The sequence below is a fragment of the Triticum urartu genome, chromosome 2, assembly GCF_003073215.2.
Source record: "Triticum urartu cultivar G1812 chromosome 2, Tu2.1, whole genome shotgun sequence".
In the NCBI taxonomy this organism is placed as follows: Eukaryota; Viridiplantae; Streptophyta; class Magnoliopsida; order Poales; family Poaceae; genus Triticum; species Triticum urartu.
In genome coordinates this window covers 465,337,358-465,344,192 of record NC_053023.1, presented here as the reverse complement: position 1 = coordinate 465,344,192, position 6,835 = coordinate 465,337,358, and positions in this window count along the sequence as shown.

Genomic DNA, 6,835 nt, shown 5'->3' with positions numbered 1-6,835 from the left:
ATGGCCCATAGTGGCCCATTACTTTCCCCGGGGGGTTCCGGTAACCTCCCTGTACTATGAAAAATACCCAAAATGATCCAAAACCGTTCCAGTGTCCGAATACTATCATCCAATATATCAATATTTACCACTCGACCATTTTGAGACTCCTCGTCATGTCCATGATCACATCCGGGACTCCGAACAATCTTCGGTCACCAAAACACATAACTCATAATATAAATCGTCATCGAACGTTAAGCGTGGGGACCCTATGGGTTCGAGAACTATGTAGACATGACCGAGACACATCTCCACTCAATAACCAACAGTGGAACATGGGTGCTCATATTGGTTCCTACATATTCTACGAAGATCTTTATCGGTCAAACCGCAATAACAACATACGTTATTCCTTTAGTCATCGGTATGTTAGTTGCCCGAGATTCGATCATTGGTATCCTCATAGCTAGTTCAATCTCGTTACCAGCAAGTCTCTTTACTCGTTCCGTAATGCATCATCCCGCAACTAACTCATTAGTCACATTTCTTGCAAGGCTTATCGTGATGTACATTACCGAGAGGGCCTAGAGATACCTCTCCGATACTCGGAGTAACAAATCCTAATCTCGATCTATGCAAACCCAACAAACACCTTCGGAGACACCTATAGAGCATCTTTATAATCAGCCAGTTACGTTGTGACGTTTGATAGCACACAAGGTGTTCCTTCGGTATTCGGGAGTTGCATAATATCATAGTCAAAGGAATAGGTATAAGTCATGATGAAAGCAATAGCAATAAAACTTAACGATCATTATGCTAAGCTAACGGATGGGTCTTGTCCATCACATCATTCTCTAATGATGTGATCCCTTTCATCAAATGACAACACATGTCTATGGTCAGTAAACTTAACCATCTTTGATTGACGAGCTAGTCAAGTAGAGGCATACTAGGGACACTTTGTTTTGTCTATGTATTCACACATGTATCAAGTTTTTGATTAATACAATTCTAGCATGAATAATAAATATTTATCATGATATAAGGAAATATAAATAACAACTTTATTATTGCCTCTAGGGCATATTTCCTTCAATTTTATTATGATAAATCAACCAAACAAACACATGGATCTTAGGTGGAACCTGTAATTTCCAAACAACAAGAATGTAGACATGCTTCACACCCCTGAAGTTGATTACAATGTAAAGGGAACTACTAGACTATTGCCCTTTGCTTTCATACTGCCAGGTCAAAGCATCTAGTTCATCAGTAAGAGAAATATCACGGACAATATCCACTAGATGGTACCTTTGATCCATCATATTCTCGGTAAAATTGTGCCTAAAGTTGATCTTGATATGAGTACCATCCCAGACATCTCTAATGGTTTTTGATGACTGATTACAAACTGTGCAGAGGGGCCAGAACTAGACAGAAGGGGAAGTCCCAAACCATGTGTCCTCCCAAAATCTTACTTTAGCTCCATTGTCCACATTCCACCTAAAACTAAATTTCACCGCTTTTTTATACTCCCATGAATCTTTTCCAGATTCTATAAGAGGTATGAGTAGCAGAGCGGTTGAAAATATTTGGTCTGTCGGTGTTATATTTAATCTCCAAATGTGAAGCAAGTCTCCGTATCTTATTGGTGAAACTGAATACTTGAAATTCAACATAACCCCTGTTTTCTTCTTTTTCTTCTTTAACTATAAATCAAGTTAGCCATCCAAGTATTAATAAGCTCTACGGCCCATTTGGGAAACTTGAAGAAGGAAATTAGTAGACATGGATGTTGGCCAGGAAAGTGTGGTTAAGGACTAATCTACCTTTGTAGGAGAGTAGTTTACCTCTCCAGCCAGCAATCCTTTTAAGGTTTTTGTTAATCAAAGGTTGCATATCCTCTCTCCTCAATTTATCATAATGAAGAGGGATCCCTAGATCTTTGATTAGGAAGTTGCCTTTCTTACATCCCAAAGCTTCTAAAGAAGGATTTGTTTCCTCCATAGACATATTAATGGAGATCAACTCACTCTTGGTGTAGTTGATTTTCATCCCAAAAACTTGCTCAAAACACGCCAGCACTATCGTGAGGTTGGTAGCTTTTCCTATTCTCGAGGAATAGGATTGTGTCATCAGCATACCGGAGCCACATGATTTCTCCAAGGAAAACAGCAGGGCAAAGGCCACTAATCGAGTTCCCAGTAGTTGCTTTCACAAGCATCCTAGATAGTACATCCACAACTAGGTTAAAGAGAAGGGGTGCAAGGGACCCCCTGCCTCAGACCTTTACTAGTGAGGAAGAAATGACTCTCACATCCATTTACCTTGACTCCTACCGACCCTCCTTGAGTGACTGCTAGGATCCAGGATAGCCATTTATTCCCAAAACCTCTAAGACAAAGGAGCTCAATCAGGAAATCTAGGTCAACAAAATCAAAAGCTTTATCATAGTCTAATTTAAGCACTAGGCCTTACTCTTGCCTAACAAGGACTGAGTGCAGCACCTCATGAGTAGTGACTACACTTTCTAATGTGTATCTGCCTTTTAGAAAGGTACAATGGTTGCAGGCAATGAGTCTTTGTAAGAGGGCATTAATTATATTCGTTAAAACTTTGGTGAAAATCTTAAAACTACAAGTTAGGAGACTAATTGGTCAAAATTTCTTCATGGTAGTAGCATCAGCTTCTTTAGGGATCAAAGAGAGCATATCGAAATTTAGCATATATATCTAACTTTCCCTTGTGGAAGTCATCAAACATCTCAGCAAGATCATGCTTGATTAAATCCCAAAAATATTGGTAGAAGAAAAATGGAATACCATCACGGCTAGGGGCCCCATCAGCATACGAGCCAATCACTGCTTTTTTAATTTCCTCTTTAGAGAAGGGGGCTTGCAGTGTCTCATTCTGATTGGAAGAGAGTTTTTCCTCGGCAGAGAAAAAACATTTTCGAGGGAACAAGCCCTCTCAGAATCTTTCCTAAAAAGGGTCTTATGAAAAAACCAACTACTTTCAGGATATCTGATGTTTCTGTAACCACACCATCATGGCCTTCTAGGGAGTGGATAGAAGTTTTCCTCCTCCTTTGGCTAGCTACAGCTTGAAAATAGGTAGTATTTCTCTATTTATCTCTCTCTCTCTCTCACAATCTTTGCTTAGTTTTAACTTCCTCTTGTCAGCCAATGATCCTATAATTCTAAAGGGATCTCTCTCCTTATATCATGCTCTTTGTCATTGAGGTTAGTGGTCTCTAGCTTATTGTCTAATTTGTCATATTCTTCCATGCTACCTCTTGAGCATGTGTTGGTCTTCCCTTGAAGAGGAAAGGGTGATGCAGCAAAGTAGCGTAAGTATTTCCCTCAGTTTTTGAGAACCAAGGTATCAATCCAGTAGGAGATAACACACAAGTCACCTAGTACCTGCACAAACAATCAAGAACCTCACAACCAACCAGATAAAGAGGTTGTCAATCCCTTCACGATCACTTGAGAAAGTGAGATCTGATAAAGATAGTAAGATAAATTTTTTGGTATTTTTGTTGTATAGATTAGAAAGTAAAGATTGCAAAATAGTAAACGAGATGCGATGTAAATAAAAATAGATGCAATATAATAAGAAAGAGACCCGGGGGCCATAGGTTTCACTAGTGGCTTCTCTCATGATAGCATGTATTACGGTGGGTGAACAAATTACTGTCGAGCAATTGATAGAAGAGCGCATAGTTATGAGAATATCTAGGCAATGATTATGAATATAGACATCACGTCCGTGTTAAGTAGACTGAAATGATTTTGCATCTACTACTATTACTCCACACATCGACCGCTATCCAGCATGCATCTAGAGTATTAGGTTCATAAGAACAGAGTAACACTTTAAGCAATATGACATGATGTAGAGGGATAAACTCAAGCAATGTGATATAAACCCCATCTTTTTATCCTTGATGACAACAATAAAATACGTGCCTTGTCGCCCCTATTGTCACAAGGAAAGGACACCGCAAAATTGAACCCAAAGCTAAGCACTTCTCCATTGCAAGAAAGATCAATCTAGTAGGCCAAACTAAACCGATAATTCGAAGAGACTTGCAAAGATATCAAATCATGCATATAAGAATTCAGAGAAGAACCAAATATTATTCATAGATAAACTTGATCATAAATCCACAATTCATCGGATCTCGGCCAACACACCAAAAAAAGTATTACATCGAATAGATCTCCAAGAACATCGAGGAGAACTTTGTATTGAGAACCAAAGAGAGAGAAGAAGCCATCTAGCTAATAACTATGGACCCAAAGGTCTATGGTAAAGTACTCACACATCATCGAAGAGGCTATGGTGTTGATGTAGAAGCCCTCCGTGATCGAATCCCCCTCCGGCAGATTGCCGGAAAAGACCCCAGATGGGATCTTCCGGGTACGGAAGGTTGCGGCGGTGGAAAAGTGGTTTCGTGGCCCTCACTGATGTTTTTAGGGTATAAGAGTATATATAGGCGAAAGAAGTACGTCGGTGGACCTCCTTGGGCCCATCGAGGGTGGGGGCGGGCCTACCCCCCTAGGCGCGCCCTCCTATCTCGTGGCCGCCTCACGGACTTCCAGACTTCCACTCCAAGTCTCTTGGTTTGCGTTTGTTCCAAGAAAGATCCTCGCGAAGGTTTCGTTCCATTTAATATTCCTTTTCTGTGAAACACCAAAATAGGCAAAAAAACAAAAACTGGCACTGGCCCTCCGGTTAATAGGTTAGTCACAAAAATAATATAAAAGAGCATATTAAAGCCCATTAAACATCCAAAACAGATAATATAATAGCATGGAACAATCAAAAATTATAGATACGTTGGAGACATATCAAGCATCCCCAAGTTTAATTCCTACTCGTCCTCGAGTAGGTAAATGATAAAAACAAAATTTTTGATGTGGAATGCTACCTAACATAATTTCAATGCAATTTTCTTTATTGTGGCATGAATGTTCACATGCGAAAGATTCAAGACAAAAGTTTAATACTGGCATAAAAATAATAATACTTCAAGCATACTAACCAAGCAATTATGTCTTCTCAAAATAACATAGCCAAAGAAAGCTCATCCCTACAAAATCATATAGTTTAGCCATGCTTCATTTTCGTCACACAAAACGCTCCCATCATGCACAACCCCAATGACAAGCCAAGCAATTGTTTCATACTTTAGCATTCTCAAACTTTTTCAACTTTCACGCGATAGATGAGCGCGAGCCATGGACATAGCACTGTAGGTGGAATAGAATGGTGGTTGTGGAGAAGACAAAAAGGAGGAAGATAGTCTCACATAAACTAGGTGTATCAATGGGCTATGGAGATGCCCATCGATATATATCAATGTGAGTGAGTATGGATTGCCATGCAACGGATGCACTAGAGCTATAAGTGTGTGAAAGCTCAACAAAAGTAACTAAGTGGGTGTGCATCCTACTTGCTTGCTCACGAAGACCTAGGGAAATTTGAGGAAGCCCATCATTGAAATATACAAGCCAAGTTCTATAATGAAAAATTCCCACTAGCATATGAAAGTGACAACATAAGAGACTCTCCATCATGAAGATCATGGTGCTAATTTGAAGCACAAGTGTGGAAAAGGGGTAGTAACATTGCCCCTTCTCTCTTTTTCTCTCATTTTTTTGTTTGGGCCTTTTTATGGCCTCTTTTTTTCATCCGGAGTCTCATCCTGACTTGTGGGGGAATCATAGTCTCCATCATCCTTTCCTCACATGGGACAATGCTCTAATAATGAAGATCATCACACTTTTATTTACTTACAACTCAAGAATTACAACTCGATGCTTAGAACAAAATATGACTCTATGTGAATGCCTCTAGCAGTGTACCGGGATGTGCAATGAATCAAGAGTGACATGTATAAAAATTTCTGAATGGTGGCCATGCCACAAATACGATGTCAACTACATGATCATGCAAAGCGATATGACTATGATGAAGCGTGTCATAATAAACGAAACAGTGGAAAGTTGCATGGTAATATATATCTCGGAATGGCTATGGAAATGACATAATAGGTAGGTATGGTGGCTGTTTTGAAGAAGGTAAATGATGGGTTTATGGTACCGGCGAAAGTTGTGCGGCACAAGAGAGGCTAGCAATGGTGGAAGGGTGAGAGTGCGTATAATCCATGGACTCAACATTAGTCATAAAGAACTCACATACTTATTGCAAAAATCTACAAGTCATCAAAACCAAGCACTATGCGCATGCTCCTAGGGGGATAGATTGGTAGGAAAAGACCATCGCTCGTCCCCGAGCGCCACTCATAAGGAAGGCAATCAAAGAACACCTCATGCTTCAAATTTGTCACACAACGGTCACCATACGTGCATGCTACGGGACTTGCAAACCTCAACACAAGTATTTCTCAATTTCATAATTACTCAACTAGCATGACTCTATATCACCATCTTTATATCTCAAAACAATTATCAAATATCAAACTTCTCATAGTTTTTAATGCACTCTATACGAAAGTTTTTATTATACCCATCTTGAATGCCCATCATATTAGGACTAATTTTATAACCAAAGCAAATTACCATGTTGTTCTAAAAGACTCTCAAAATAATATAAGTGAAGCATGATAGATCAATAATTTCTATAAAATAAAACCACCACCGTGCTCTAAAAAGATATAAGTGAAGCACTAGAGCAAAATCATCTGGCTCAAAAGATATAAGTGAAGCCCATAGAGTATTCTAATAAATTACGATTCATGTGTGTCTCTCCCAAAAGGTGTGTGCAACAAGGATGATTGTGGTAAACTAAAAAGCAAAGACTCAAATCATACAAGATGCTC